The 16399-nt window shown below is 42.7% G+C and overlaps 1 protein-coding gene and 1 pseudogene across 1 annotated transcript in view; one reads left to right on the plus strand and one right to left on the minus strand.

Annotated features, from left to right (window-relative positions):
- Positions 1 to 11413, minus strand: part of ARMH4 (armadillo like helical domain containing 4) — a 156593-nt gene extending 145180 nt beyond the window's left edge. Inside the window, exon 1 of the mRNA XM_037984043.2 lies at positions 11279 to 11413. The gene's annotated coding sequence lies outside the window, so the exon portion shown is untranslated. The remainder of the gene's footprint in view (positions 1 to 11278) is intronic.
- LOC103229076 (ubiquitin-ribosomal protein eL40 fusion protein-like) lies at positions 353 to 978 on the plus strand (annotated as a pseudogene).
- Positions 11414 to 16399: the final 4986 nt, after the last annotated feature.

Raw genomic sequence — 16399 nt, forward strand, 5'->3', positions numbered from 1 at the left:
AAGGAAGGCAAATCACTTGAACTCGGGAGGCAGAGGTTGCAATGGGCTGAGATCGCGCCATCACAGTCCAGCCTGGGCAACAAGAGGGAAACTCCATCTTGAAATAATAAAATAAAATAAACAGACATCCCAAGAGCTCCCTGGCCCCTTCCACCATGTAGGACACAGCGAAAAGGTGCCTTCTGTGAACCAGAAAGTGGGCCCTACCCAGACACCAAATCTACTGACACCTTGACCTTGGACTTCCCAGTCTCCAGAACTGTGAGCAATAAACTTCTGTTGTTTACAAACTTCCTGTTTATTATACTTTGTTATAGCAGCCCAAATGGACTAAGAAAAGTGTGTTTGAAAACACTAAATATCATCATTAAATGCTGAATACCAGTTACTTTTAAGAGTTTTTAAAAGTAAGTAAATAGTTTTCAATGAAAATGTGTCTTTTAGTTCTTTTTCTTTAGCGAGGCAGCCGAGCAGCAGACGCAGAGATGCGGGTCTTTGTGAAGACCCTCATGGGCAAGACCATCACCCCTGAGATCGAGCCCACTGACACCATTTAGAATGTTAGAATGTCAAAGCCAAAATTCAAGACAAGGAGGGGTATCCCACCTGACCAGTAGCGTCTGATACTTGCTGGGAAACAGCTGGAGAATGGCTGCACTCTCTCAGGCTACAACATCCAGAAAGAGTCCACCCTAAACCTGGTGCTGTGCCTGAGAGGTGGCATTATTGAGCCTTTCCTCCGCCAGCTCACCCAGAAATACAACTGCGACAAGATGATCTGCTGCAAGGGCTATGCTTGCCTGCACCCCCGTGCTATCAACTGCCACAGGAAGAAATGTGGCCACAGCAACAACCTGTACCCCAAGAAGAAGGTCAAATAAGGTTCTTCCTTCCTCGAAGGGCAGCAGCCTTCTGCCCAGGACCCATGGTCTTGGAACCTCAATAAAGTGTCTCTTTCGTTGACTAGAGCAGAAAAAAGAAAAAAAGAAAGAAAGAAAATATGTATTTTTAAATGTTTAAATCATTTGTTATTCTCTGCAACAACTATACAAATTACAGGCAAAACATGTTTCAAAATTGAAGGATTAGAAAAGGTTTAAGAGTTTAAGCAAGGTTAATAGTTTCAGAAAAAAAATATTTTAAAATTAGCAATCTTTACTGAATATCCATTATTATAAGATAAAAAATGTATTGTAGTATTTAAAATAAACTACTCACATTCTCATTACAACTAAAACTATATTAAAATTGTTAATTTCCCCCCAAATTTAAGGGTTTCAGTTCTTTTTTTAATCTACTTTGCTGAGTAGGACCTTTTCTCTTCCCATCATCAGAAATTTCTCAGAGATGTTGCAAGTTTTCTAGAAAATTAAACCTTGAAACTAAAATTCTAAAATAAAAACCTCAACTTTATAAAGTTTACATTTTTTTCTTTCTTTCATGTCTAATCATTCAATGATCTAAGTTAAGCAAATGATGTGCACATGTGAAATTTATAAATTTATTATCATAGGGCCTTCTTCCCTTAAGGAGTTTCAAAGCTTCCATGTGTTATCTCATTTAGTCTTGTAGGTCCTTTCAAGAAGGAAGAAAGGTAAAGTCCTCAGGACATGATCTACACAGCTGAAGACAAAAAGAAGGCTGAATTTTCTTTCCTTCCTCTTTTTTTTTGTTTCTTTTTTTGTTTGTTTGAGACGGACTTTCACTCTGTCGCCCAGGCTGGAATGCTGTGCGAGTCAGCTCACTGCAACCTCCAGCTCCCGAGTTCTCGTGCCGCAGCCTCCCGAGTAGCTGGGACTACAGGCACGCACCACCACGCCCAGCTAATTTTTGTATTTTTATTAGAGATGGGGTTTCACCATGTTGGCTAGACTAGTCTTAAACTCCTGACCTCAAACGATCCAACTGCCTCAGCCTCCCAAAGTGCTGAAATTACAGGTGTGAGCTCCCCTCCCCTTCCCTTCCTTCTCTTTTTTTCTTTCCCCAGGCTGGACTTGAACTCCTGGGCTCTAGCAATCCTCCTGCATCAAGCTCCTAAGTAGGACCACAGGCACGCACCACCACACAGCACAAGAAGACTGACTTTTTCTATGTGAGAAAAAAAGGAATCCATGGATTTAGAGCCAAGGCTTCCTGCCAACTACCACCACCATATGAGTGTACCATCTTGGAAATTGGTCCAGCAGCCCCAGTCAGCCCTTTGGATGACTGCACCCCTGGCTGACATCTTGACTACACCTTCTTGAAAGACTTTGTGCCAGAACCACGCAGCTAAGTTACTTCCAAATTTGTGATGCATAGAACTGGTACAAAATAACAAATAATTATTGTTATTTCAAGCCACTAAGCTATGGGGTAATTTGTTACACAGAAATCTTGAGTCCACAATGCTTCAGGGAAATACAGGAATGGAATGGCATCATGAGTATAATAGTGTCATGTGCAGAAAAGAAACAGCATATCAGGGATTACAAATTTAGCAGAAGAAAACGGAAGCCAGAGATGACTAAAAGAAACGTTAAGTCCCCAAAGAATCTGCAATGATAATGAGAGGGATGCTAAGTTTCCCCATATGCAAATGGGGGTTTGAAACAAACATATCTGAATATTAAATTACATACTGTTAGCTAGCATTGTTTTTGTTTGTTTGTATGTTTGTTTTTGAGATGGGGTCTCACTCTGTTGCCCAGGCTGGAGTGCACTGATGCCATCTCGGCTCACTGCAACCTCCGTCACCCAGGTTCAAGTGATTCTCCTGCCGCAGCCTCCCAAGTAGCTGGGATTACAGGTGCCCACTACCATACCCAGCTAATTTTTGTATTTTTAATAGAGATGGGGTTTCACCATGTTGGCCAGGCTGGTCTCGAACTTCTGACCCCAAGTGATCCACCTGCCTCAATCTCCCAATGTGCTAGGATTACAGGCATGAGCCACTGTGCCCATCTTTTTTTTTTTTTTTTGGAGACAAGAGTCTTGCTCTGTCACCCAGGTTGGAGTGCGGTGGTGCGACCTCAGCTCACTGCTCCCTCCACCTTCTGGGTTCAAGTGATTCTCCTGCCTCAACTTCCTAAGTAGCTGGGATTACAGGTGCCCGCCATCACACCCAGCTAATTTTTGTATTTTTAGTAGAGACAGGGTTTCACCATTTGGCCAGGCTAGTCTCGAACTCCTGACCTCAGGTGATCTGACTGCCTCTGTCTCCCAAAGTGCTGGGATTACAGGCGTGAGCCACCACACCTGGCTGCATTGTTCTTTTCGAAAAAGAGAAAATGGCAAAGATATTTGATAAAGAGGAAACAGCATGTGCCACAGCATGTCAACATTCTGGACATTAGTTATCACTGTACTTTAGATGAGCCAGGATGTACTCAAATTCATAGCCAGGTAACAGATCACTGAATTTGGCTTGATGCCTCTATTTGCCTTCCTTAAAACAAAAACGTAGTGAAGGGGCCAGGTGCAGTGGCTCATACCTGTAGTTCCAATGCTTTGGGAGGCCAAGGCAGGAGGATCATCTGAGTCCAGGAGTTTGAGGCCAACCTGAGCAACAGGGCAAAATCTCATCTCTACAAAATTAGCCAGGCACATGCCAGTAGATCCAGCTACTCGGAGGTTGAAGTGGGAGAATCACTTGAGCCCGAAAAGTCACGATTGCAGTGAGCCATGATCACACCACTGCACTCCATTCTGGGCGACAGAGAAAAGCCCCTGTCTCAAAAACAAACAGACAACAACAACAACAACAACAACAAAAACATATGAGGCCTGGCGCAGTGGCTCACACCTGTAATCCCAGCACTTTGGGAGGCCGAGGCGGGCGGATCATGGGGCCAGGAGATTGAGAACATTCTGGCTCACATGGTGAAACCCCGTCTCCACTAAAAATACAAAAAAATTAGCCGGGAGTGGTGGTGGGCGTCTGTAGTCCCAGCTCTTCCGGAGGCTGAGGCAGGAGAACGGCATGAACCTGGGTGGTGGAGCTTGCAGTGAGCCAAGATCGCGCCACTGCACTCCAGCCTGGGCGACAGAGGGAAACTCCATCTCAAAATATATATATATATATAATTATTTTATATAAAAATAAATAAATATATATATATATATATATATATATATGCTGTGAAACAAGAGTATTGACAGTCAATGAAATTACACCTTTGGGTTTCTGTTCAGACAAATTCACCTACTAAATTCTATCTATGTGCTTGAAGAGTCATAAAAGCTATAGAACGCTATGGTTCATTTCTGATCCATTCAGGTAGCTGCTCCTTCCTAAACAAATACTTTTTCTATTCAGTGAAATCTTACTGAACGTGTGGCCTAAAACCTTGGCCCACATGACCCCATACTTCTGAATAAAAATCTGAAAACCCCAGGCCATCATGAATGGTAATAAGAGTTTAGAGGGCCTTGGGCTGGTATCAGAAAAATGATTCCTGAATCGTAACTTTATTGATGTTAAAACTTGCTATATGATACTGAGTAAGTGGCCCCAGTTTCTCCTTTGACAAAATGAGGAATTAAAATAATCATTGAAATCCCTTCTTCATCCATGATTTTATTCTTATACCTCACCTATATGACATAAAATAAAAATACAAATATTTCTATATTCCTATAATGTTGCCATCAAGTAGGAAAGGCGCTCAAATGGTGGAGCAGATGCTTTATGTGTTATGTGTATGTTATGGAGTCGTGCGGACTGAGAGAAAAATTTTACAAACAAATCAGACCAAGGGAAGAAGGGATAGATAATAAAGACTTAATACAGCCCCACTGCCTTTCCAAAACTTAATTTTCCTTCAAAGTTTTATTTTCACCTGTATCTTGGGTTTTAGAATTTTTGTGTGAAGGGAATTCTGCTATTGCTCCAAAAGACTTTCCTTCTGTGATTGTCAGCCACCTGCTTTCTAAATTCAGTTACAACAGAAAGAGTGGGGGTGAACCACAAGCCTTTGCTTTTTCCCCCTTTTCATAGGCATTTATGCAAGCTTTCTCTATGTCTGTGTATTGAGGCCATATGTTCCCTCTCCCCACTATTGAAAGCAACGCTTGTACATTAAAAGGAAAAAAGACAACCTGTAAGAATAATAACAGGGAACACGCCTGCAACTCAGATAAACTGATAGTTGACTTTCAAATTCCCGGATTTTCTCCATCTTTCAAAGCCCAGTATAGGTTCATGTAGTCACTCCCATTAGTCTGATGTCCCACAATGGGAGTTACATGATGCTTAAAAATAAATAAGAGAAGACTGTTGTCAATTCGACAATATTTCTAAACCTAAATAACCATCTGCAACCATATTTTAAGCCTTTTCCTTTTTCCTCAATACTGTATCCCCTTCCTGGCAACGTGCCTGACACAGAAGAAATGCTCAGTAAATATTGGCTGAACAAACAGATGAATGTCTATAGCCCACTTTGCTGGAAGAAGTGGAAGGAGGAGAGATTCCATTGCATATTAGAATTCTGTGTCTTAATTATCTTCAATTAGCTCAATCATAAGAATATTTAACAAACAAACAAAAAGAACATTCCTCTTACTTTTCCCTCCCACTGTGTATTTGGATGCTGCTTTCTTTTCCCTGTCTCTCTCGATGCAAATTAATTCAGATAAATAAGCTGTAACCAAATTACCAACTGATGTTGGGTATCAGCTTTGAATAGCTTAAAAAGCATCTCCTTCAGAGCAGGTCAGTAGCACTTTGTCGATCATTTGCTATCAAGGTATCTATCCTAATAGCTTGGCATTCTTCTGAACAATTTACGCATTTCTGCCACCAGTGAGCAAGATAAGCTGTTCTGTCAGGCATTATCTTTGACAATCTTACATAGCTACAGTCCAGAATCTGTTTCTCTGTCAAGTCTAGGCATATTCAAGTTTCAAAGACAAATGAAAGGCAACATAAAAAAATACTAGCCTTGGCCATCTGGTTAATCAGATTTTGTAAGCACTGGGTCAATATTTTTTCCAACTAAACTGAATACTGCTATTTCAGTACGTTACCAAAATGAAAACACAAAAGGGAAACCAATATGTTAAATCATTCTCACCAGTGATGAAGCTACTATTTCCAGCGTAAACTGAGTTTCACATATAATATTAAGGCACAATGAGCATCGCCCCAAGAGTACTCAAGACAAAGGAATACTGTAGAGTTTGCCAATAAACTGGTGACAGTGTGCTTTATATTTTCCTTTTCTTATGATACACACAAAAACTACAGAGAGCTACTGCGGGGTAGGTGAAGAAAGCTACCTCATCTTGGCTTTTCATTGTCAACTGTAAGTTACTTTGATGACACTTCAAACACAACCATCTTCATCTGAACTTTGGTGACCACCTTGAACTCTTCTCTCCTTTACATTCTAGATTCACAATTGCTGTGGATCCTCCTCTCATAACCTCTTTTGGAATTGTAACTTCTGATCACCTCATTGGATTGTTAGTATTTTAAATGCCTCTTAATTGATGACCTTGTCTAGGCTGTCTCCTCTCCAATCTATTTTATATAATCCAGTATTTTATATAATCCAGATTTTTTTTTTTTTGAGACAAAGTCTCACTCTGTCACCAGGCTGGAGTGCAGTGGCGAGATCTCAGCTCACAGCAACCTCTGCTTCCCAGGTTCAAGCAATTCTCCTGCCTCAGCCTCCCAAGTAGCTGGGACCACAAGTGCGCGCCACCACTCCCAGCTAATTTTTGTGTTTTTAGTAGAGATGGGGTTTCACCATGTTGGCCGGGATGGTCTCAATCCCTTGACCTCATGATTCGCCTGCCTCAGTTTCCCAAATTGCTGGGATTATAGGTGTGAGCCACCACACCCAGCCAGTTTATTCTGAAGACTAAAAATTGCAATAATCAATCAAAGACAGCTACCACTTGGGAGCGGCTATGTGCCAAGCATTCTAAGTGCCCAATGGAAATTATCTTATTTAATCCTTACAACAACCTAATAAGGTAGATACTGTCGTTATTCCCACTTTTTAGATGAGGAAAACAACAGGCCAGTAGAGGATAAGTAACTTGCCTTAGGAATAGTGTCTGTTTTTGATCTTTTGGATTCTGCAAGAATTCAAGGTCACTACCTTTGCCACACAACTCTCTGCTTTCCCAAAACACAGCATATAATGTCCCCAAATATACAATTGCCAAGGTCCATATCTAATAATGCAATCCCACACCATGGTGCCCAGTATAAACACCATCATCAGTCACATACATAGCACTTTTAAGTGCCATACTCATCTCAGGCTCTTAAGTTGGTTTTTTGTTTTGTTTTGTTTTGTGTCTCGAGATGGAATCTTGCTCTGTTGCCCAGGCTGGAGAGCAGTGGCATGATCTCGGCTCAAAACAACCTCCACTTCCCAGGTTCAAGCAATTCTCCTGCCTCAGCCTCCCAAGTAGCTAGGATTATAGGCACCCACCACCATGCCCCACTAATTTTTGTATTCTTAGTAGAAATGGGGTTTCACCTTGTTGGCCAGGCTGGTCTCGAACTCTTGGCTTCGTGATCCACCCACCTTGGCCTCCCAAAGTGTTGGGATTACAGGCATGAGCCACCGTGCTCAGCATTCAGGCTTCCAAGTTTTAAGGATGACACTGTACGACCCATGGTTCCCTGCCCAGGTATCCAAACCCTGGCCTCCCAGGTCACATCCCATTCTGGCCCATTCTTTCCCCACCCTTCTCCTAGCCCCTGTAGCATGAATTGTCATGTAAGTCTCAGCACCTCAAATGAGATTGTGTTCTTTGCACACAAACACTAGTCTTTACCATTCCTTTTTTTGCCACATAATTAGCAATAACGGTAGGCACAAAGAGGAGAGATTCCATAAATATTTGTTGGCATGATGTGAATATAAATAACCATTTAAGAATGTGAAAAAGAATGTTTAGAGTCTTTATTTTGTACTGTAAGTTTTTTTAATGACATTTCATGGTCTAACTGTGTCTAATTGTATGTTTTATTCAATACCTAGCCAATTTTGGCTACTTATTTAATGTGCCACTCTAACAATAACTTATATGTTCTCATTTCTGCTATATTTTAATGTTTCAGAGTTTATTTCATACACACACACACAACACAGACCAACAGTTACAGGTAGCAAGTCTTACAGCTTCAGGTCAACATGATTGAAATACCATCTCACCTTTTGAAATACAATTAGTGACTCTCTGATGAGGGGGAAAGTGTCTTAATAATCCTTGTGTCTTAATAATCTTTCCATTTTGTGTCTTTGTGTCTTAACAATCTTTCCATTTTGTTCTTTTCATGACCATTCCTCAATGACTAATTTATCATTGTCTTACTTTTTCTTTTTTTAAATCCTTAAGGTTCTTACTGCCAATACTATCTTATTGCCAATACTATTGTATTTATTTAAAGCTGAGCTTATAAAGACTTCCACCCTATTAACCCAGCTGTGGCACATGGCATTAAGGTACCACATTTCTGATTCACTGTGCTACTGACAATCATCATTGGTCTGTTATATTGGCTTTAGGATCTGGGCTGCAGCTATCCTTCACCATAAATTAAATAGCTGAATAACAGACGATCCTTTCAGCAGCATGTTCCATCACAATGGAAGGAGAAAGACTAAGTAACCACAAAGAAAAGCATGGTCCCCCAGGAGGAAAGCAGCCCCAGAGCTGGCAGTAAAGAGGGTAAGTGGGCTGGGGTCAAAATAGCTACTCTGGAAACTAAATACCAGCAAAGCAATTTACCATCCCTGAAGACCATACCTAAGTCCTACATACTGAGCCCACAAGCTTTAGTCTCTACAAATTAGTGATGTAGACAAATGAAGATATCCGTACTTATTACCCCTAGCATATCATCTCATCCCTGCTAAAAGGAGATGGACTTGAATATTTAAAAATAGGTTTCTTCGAGTTCCAGTTCTACCTTAGGCAAATCACTGAAACTCAGTTTTCTTGTTGTGAAGTAGAAATAACAATGCTTGTTATATTTTTTTGAAGGGTGGAGAACACACACAGGTGATAATAGACATAAAAGCCGTTTGAAAAAAAGTACAGTATCATGCAACATAAGACATACCAGCATGCTACTGACATGCATTCCCATCAAACTACAGAAATGTGAGCAATCTGAAGCATCCATAACATCAGCCACAAATGGAGTAGCATTTTTTTCACCGAAGTATTTCCATGGAGCTTCCCCTTTCAGTTTTCATGTAGACAATGTGACCTGAGAGGCTTCTGCTGTCTGCAGAATCCTATCCTGATCAATCTTGATCTACAAGCTCTTCTCCATCCATCAGACAGTTTATTTCAGTGACCCAACTGGACACTTCATTTTTGTTTTTTATGGTACACAAATGTAGCCATTTGCTTGACTAGATCTCTAAGTAGTTGACATTTAAAGGGAAGCTGAAACTAGCTTCAGATACTTTTCTTATAATCACCAAGTTAACACAATATGGAAAAATACGATTGACCTCACATCTTGATTAGGGAATGAGTTTTCATTTCACAAAAATTAAAACCAGGTTCCCTCTGAATAGACAGCTTCCCTATGTGAGAATTTTTATAAGTTCAATTAACAAAAATACAATTCCATACACAACTTTTCAGACAAACATCTACAGAATAAAGGGCAAAGGACACCTTTAGTTGGAGAGTGGATGTTTTCCATAACAGATAAACCCATTTTCCTCATTTTGATTCTATACTTATATTTAGCATCAAACCATTTCTGTAATACCAAATTATAATATTGTAAAGATCTGGAAACTCCGGAATATATAGTAAGAAACCTCCCATGAAAACAAAGACAAATTCACATCTCCCTAATTGGCTCCGTTGCTGTAGCTACCTTATACTTGGTGAGCCTTGGGAATTTTTATGAATAAACTCAACCAATATCAAATCTGTCTGCTGCACAAGGGCTTGGTTCATTATTATGACAAATACAAAAAACACCACTTTATTCATAACAGCAAGTCAGAGTACCTTTAAATCTGTGTGTGTAAAAGAAGCAATGTTCTGATACTGTGAACCCTTACCCGGTTGCATGTTTCTATAGATGCTACTGTGGGGTTCCACTGGCATGTGTGCCGAAGTCAATGACTGTAGATGCTTGGCTTAAAGGAGACTCCTTGGAGCCCAACAGCATCACTTGTCACCAAGGAAATAAACCAAAAGAAAGAGCAGGCATGTGAATTCTGACCACTCAAGAATTTTTGTTCTTTGGAGAAGAGATCCTTCAGAACTCTAGGGATGGTTTTGCAAACCACTCCACACTCCCCCTCAAGTTGAAAACTAAAACTTGCGAAGAAAGAAGGCAGACACTTTAAAGCAGCCATCTCTCCTCTCTTCCACATCAGTTCTGCACTGAAATTGGATGCCAAGTGCTAGGCGGATCCTTGGGATCATCTGGGAATGTCAAGGATTTCTCATCTTTGAGAACCCAAACTCTTAAGGGTCCTGTTTTGTTCGCTCCTGCTTGCTTCCTCGCCAGCCAAGGTTCTACATGTTTGGAATCTACACAGGTCAGATTCTGTCAGTGACCACGAGGCACATAAGACAATTTGGGCACCTCCGGCAGCACTTCCCAACTATTCCGGAGTCTCAAGCAGAGCCTCGCCTCCCCCAGGTCTAACCCGCAGGCCCTCTTTCTAATTAAGTGACCTTTCCAAGGAGCGTCCTCCAGCCGCGTCCTGGGGGACGGGTCAGCGGCTGAGCAAGGAGGCTCGACATCTCTGCGCTAAACACTCAACTGTTTGTTTTCTGCAAAGTGGCAGGACATATTTCGGTGGCGACCGCAGCCCCGATTCGCTCCTCGATTGTTGGGCTCTGAGTGGCATTGGGGACACTGCGATCGACGGTTTGAAAGGAGTAAACCGTTGTTTTCGGGAACTTCTCTCTCACTGCTACGGGATTGCGAGCGGAGGGAGAAAGAAAATCCCACACAAAAGCAGCCAGCCCTGCAAGCTCCGCCAGCACAAAGGCCGGCTCGCTGGTGCGGAGCTAGGAGGCTGGGCTGGAGCAAGGAGTGCCGTGAACCCTCCGAGGCCTGCGCGCCGCGCCCAGCGCGCCCGGAGCTGCCCCCGCGCACCCCGCACCTGGGCACCGCGCTCCGAAGGAGGCTCGGGGCGCACGCCTGGTGCACCTAGGGCTGCAACGCTCCCGGGACTGCACGCTCCCGGGACGACCCCACGCCACTGAGGCTCCGGTTCCGTCCCTGCCCCGGCGCCACGTCTGCAGCCGCGGCCGCCCAAGTGGCCGGAACCGGGCCCGTCCTCACCTGTGCGCCTTCAGCGGAGCAGCGCGCGGAGGACAGAGGCAGCGGCGGCGCGGGCGCTCGGCATCCCCGCGGCGGGCCCGGCGGCGGCGGCGGCGGCGGCGGCGACTCCCTAGCTGTCTGGGACGCTAGGGGGAGGGCGCTTCGCTTTGTTGCTTATTCATAAGGCCGCGGCTACGGCCGGGGATTGGGCGGTGAGTAGGTGTGCCCGCCCCGGCTCTGCTGGCACTGACAGCCGACGCCGTTGCCCCACGCCCCTCGGCGCCCACTTCCCCGCCTCCGCTCCGCCGCGGGGGCGGCTTCTGCTGGAGTCTGGGCACCTGGGACCCCTCGGAGATTCAGTGCTCCGCTTCCCCTCTTTACAACCGGAGCTTCTGCGGCAGCTCCGCTTCCCTACCTACAGAGAAGAGACCAGGGCACCGTTTACACAAGAAAAACCTCAATTTTGCTGGTCTTTGGTTCAGGCAAGGAGCGTAAATCTGAGACTGCAGAGTGTTCCTTGTGGAAACTATGGACGGCTTGGCAGGGCCCTTAAGTAGGACCCTTAAAGTAGCTCTACACAGAATTTCCCTTCTCCGTCTTTCGGAGAGGTTGCAAACTAGTGCTAGTCATAAGTAAGGTTGATTGAGCCCTTGCACAAGAGTAGATGCTTTGCCCATTACTTTACCTGCTTAATCTGCACGATAGAAGAGTAGACATTGTAGTCCTCATTTACCAGGGTAGGAGGTTAAGGCTAAGGGCTGTGTAAGTTGTCCAAGGTCATCCGGCTCGCGTGGCCACCGGGAATTTGTGTCCTCCATTCTTGAGCCTCTCAAGGACTGTTTTCTTTTTCTGTTATTTCTAATGGTGTGGAAAGAGGTGTTGGAATCTAAAGGCCCATCCTGGAACAACCTCCCCAACCCCAGCATTTTGCATTTGCAGAGCACTCTTCACATTCGTCCACTATTGTGCTTATGAACTCCCTTCTTCATAATAACTTAGTCCCCTTTTGTAGTTAATTATAAACACCTTGAAGTCAGAGCAAGCGCTGGTTCACCTTTGACCCCCACACCTAACACAATGCAGAGGTATGTACTGGTTTCTGTTTGTTTGTTTGTTTGTTTGTTTTTGAGACAAGATTTCTCTCGCCTAGGCTGGAGTACAGTGGCGCCATCATGGCTCACTGCAGCCTCGACCTCCTCCTGGGACCTCAAGCGATTCCCCACCTCGACCTCCTAAGTAGCTGGGACCACAGGCATGCGGCACCACGACTGGCTAATTTATTATTATTATTATTATTATTGGTAGAGATGAGGTCTCCCTATCTTGCCCTGACTGGTTTCAAACTCCTGGACTCAAGCCATCCTCCTGCCTTGGCCTGTCAAAGTGTGAATTACAGACGTGAGCCACGGTGCCCAGCAGGTATGCACTGTTACCCATTCCACCTCCCTTTAGAAATTATTATCTATATATAATCATGTATTGATTAATTAGGGGAATACATTCTGAGAAATGTATCCTTAGGGGATGTTGTTGTTATGCAAGCATAATAGTATACTTACACAGACCTAGATGGCATAGCCTACTATGTACCAAGGCTATATGGTACAGCCTATTACTCCTAGGCTACAAGCCTGTACAGCATGTTACTATACTCGGTACTGTAGGCAATTGTAACACAATGGTATTTCTATATCTAAACATTGAAACAATACGGTAAAAATACAGCATAAAAGATAAAAAATGGTGCATCTGTGTAGAGCACTTGCCATAAATGGAGCTTATAGGACTGGAAGTTGCTCTGGGTGAGTCAACTCATGATGAGTGAGACTGTGAAGACCTCGGACATAACTGTACACTACTGTAATGTACATAACCATACACTACTGACATAACTGTACACTACTATAATGTACATAACCGTATACTACTGACATAACTGTACACTACTGTAATGTACATAACCGTACACTACTGACATAACTGTACACTACTGTAATGTACATAACCGTACACTGCTGACATAACTGTATGCTACTGTAATGTACATAACCGTACACTACTGACATAACTGTACACTATAATGTACATAACCGTATGCTAATGACATAACTGTACACTACTGTAATGTACATAACCGTACGCTACTGACATAACTGTACACTACTGTAATGTACATAACTGTACGCTACTGACATAACTGTACACTACTGTAATGTACATAACCGTACACTACTGACATAACTGTACACTACTGTAGTTATGTAGGATATAACTGTATACTACACTACTGTAGTGTGAACAATGTACACTTAGGCTGTACTGTAGACAAAAACTTTTTTTCTTCAATAATAAATTAGCTTACCATTTTTACTTTATAAATTTAAACTTAATTTTTTTTAACTTTTGACTCTTTTTTTTTTTTGAGACAGGGTCTCACTCTGTCACCCAGACTGGAGTCCAGTGGTACAATCACAGTTCACTGCAGCCTGGACTTCCTAAGTTCAAGTAATCTTCCTGCCTCAGCCTCCCCAGTAGTTGGGACTACAGGCACATGCCACCATGGCTGGGTAACTTTTGACTGTTTTGTAATAACACAGCTTAAAACACAAACATATTGTACTGCTGTTCAAAAATATTTCATTTCTTTATTTTCTTATTCTATAAGCCTTTTTCTATTTAAAAAACAAAATTTTAAAAGGCCGGGCGTGGTGGCTCACGCCTGTAATACCAGCACTTTGGGAGGCCAAGGTGGGTGGATCACCTGAGGTCAGGAGTTCGAGACCAACCTGGCCAGTATGGCAAAACCCTGTCTCTACTAAAAATATAAAAATTAGCCGGACATGGTGGTGCGTGCTTGTAATCCCAGCTATTAGGGGGGCTAAGGCAGGAGGATTGCTTGAACCTGGGAGGCAGAGGTTGCAGCGAGCCAAGATCGTACCACTGCACTCCAGCCTGGGCAACAAGGTGAGACTCCATCTCAAAAAAAAAAAAAATTAACTTTTTAAACTTTTTGGTTAAAAACCAAAACAGAAACACAGACATTAGTCTGGGCCCGTAAAGAGTCAGGATCATTATCACCTCCACATCTTGTCCTGCTTCAGCACCACGGCTAACTGAGGTCTAGAAGTAGAATTCTATACTTGGAACTTAGATTATCATGTGGCTACTGAGTCTCTAAGAAGAGTAGGATGTTAGAAAGGGATACTGAAAAGGAGGCAGGAAGATGTCAAAGAAACTTTGAGGACCATAACACACATACAACAGTCATCTCCTATGATAACAAGGCCTTCTTCTGCAATACCTCCTGAAGGACCTGCCTGATGCTGTTTTACAGTTAACATCTTTATTTACAAGTAGAAGTAGTACACTCTCATGATAAAAGTATAGTATAGTAAATATATAAGCCAGAGTAACATAGACATTTGTTATTATCAAGTATATACTGTACATTATTGTATGTGCTATAATTTTATATGACCAGCAGTGTGATAGGTTTGTTTACAGCAGCATCACCACACAAAGGAGAGTAATGCATTATGTTGCATTGCACTAGGGTATTCCAATGGCTACCATGTCACTAAGTGATAAAAACTTTCCAGCTCCATTATAATCTTATGGGACCATCATTTTATATGCAGTTTGTGGTTGACTGAAACATTGTTATGGGTACATGAGTACTTCTGGAATGTGATTGGAATGAGTTGAATCTATGAGGTTGGTTGGTTTATTTGTTTTTAGACAGGGTCATGCTCTGTCACCCAAGCTGGAATTGAGTGGCCCAATCACCGCTCATTGCAGCCTCAACCTCCCCAGGTTCAAGCAGTCCTCCCACCTCAGCCTCCCGAGTAGCTGGGAGCACAGGCATATACCACCACACCAAGCTATTTTTTTTTTTTTAATTTTTTGTAGAGACTAGTTTTTGCCATGTTGTTCAGGCTGATATTGAACTCCTGCACTCAAGTTATCTCCCTGCCTTGACCTCCCAAAATGCTGGGATTATAGGCATGAGCAACCATACCTGGCTGAGATCTGCTTTTTGTATGTATTCAGTGCAATATATTGCACTGTGACCAGGTCTTCTATCTGGATTCAGTACCCGCCATGTAGATGACCACGTCGTATTTCAGCATTTTATTTTTAAGTCACTTGTTTGAAACTCAGACCACATCTTCTTGTAAAAACCATGTTATATAGTATGGCGGGGCTACCAGCTAGCCCACAATATTAAGTCTACTCAACCCAAATACAGGTAAATAATAGTACTAAAAAAAAAAAACTAACCTGAATTCTGGGTGTTCTGACCAGATGGCCAGGCAGAAGAGGAGAGACAGCAAGAGGAAGGAATTCCAGTTCTCCTCACATTTACACACAAATTTGAGACATTCAAAGTTTCTTTGACATCTTCCTGCCTCCTTTTCAGTATCCCTTTCTAACATCCTACTCTTCTTAGAGACTCAGTAGCCACATGATAATCTAAGTTCCAAGTATAGAATTCTACTTCCAGACCTGAGTTAGACTCAAAATTTTCCATTCTTCAAAATTACCCTTCTCTCATGGTAAAATTCCTGTCTCCCATTTCCTCAATATAAATTATTTCAGGTGTGCAGTAAAAGTAAAGTAATCTTATTGGAAATCATTTCTACTAGTCCTTTATCCTTCCAAAAATGGTTTGTACTGCTTTCAACAACTCTGCTTTATACAATTCATCTCAACCACTGTTGTTGATACATGGCAGTGGTCATAAGATTTACTCTTCTCTTCCCTCAACACATACACACACACAAATTGTAGGTTAAGGAAAGTTGTACTCTGCAAGTAAAATAAGTAAATCCACATACAATGAATGTTATTAACCTTTTACAGGTAGAGCAAGAAACTGTGGGGCGGTGGGGGGCGGGGGCAGCGGGGGGAGGTTTAAAGCTTGGGAACAATAAAAACTCCAATCAGGCTGGGCGCAGTGGCTCACGCCTGTAATCTCAGCACTTTGGGAGGTTGAGGTGGGCAGATCACCTGAGGTCGGGAGTTCAAGACCAGCCTGATCAACATGGAGAAACCCTGTCTCTACTAAAAACACAAAATTAGCCGGGTATGGTGGCACATGCCTGTAATGCCAGCTACTCGGGGGGCTGAAGCAGGAGAATC

This window comes from Chlorocebus sabaeus, chromosome 24 (assembly GCF_047675955.1).
Source record: "Chlorocebus sabaeus isolate Y175 chromosome 24, mChlSab1.0.hap1, whole genome shotgun sequence".
NCBI lineage: Eukaryota > Metazoa > Chordata > Mammalia > Primates > Cercopithecidae > Chlorocebus > Chlorocebus sabaeus.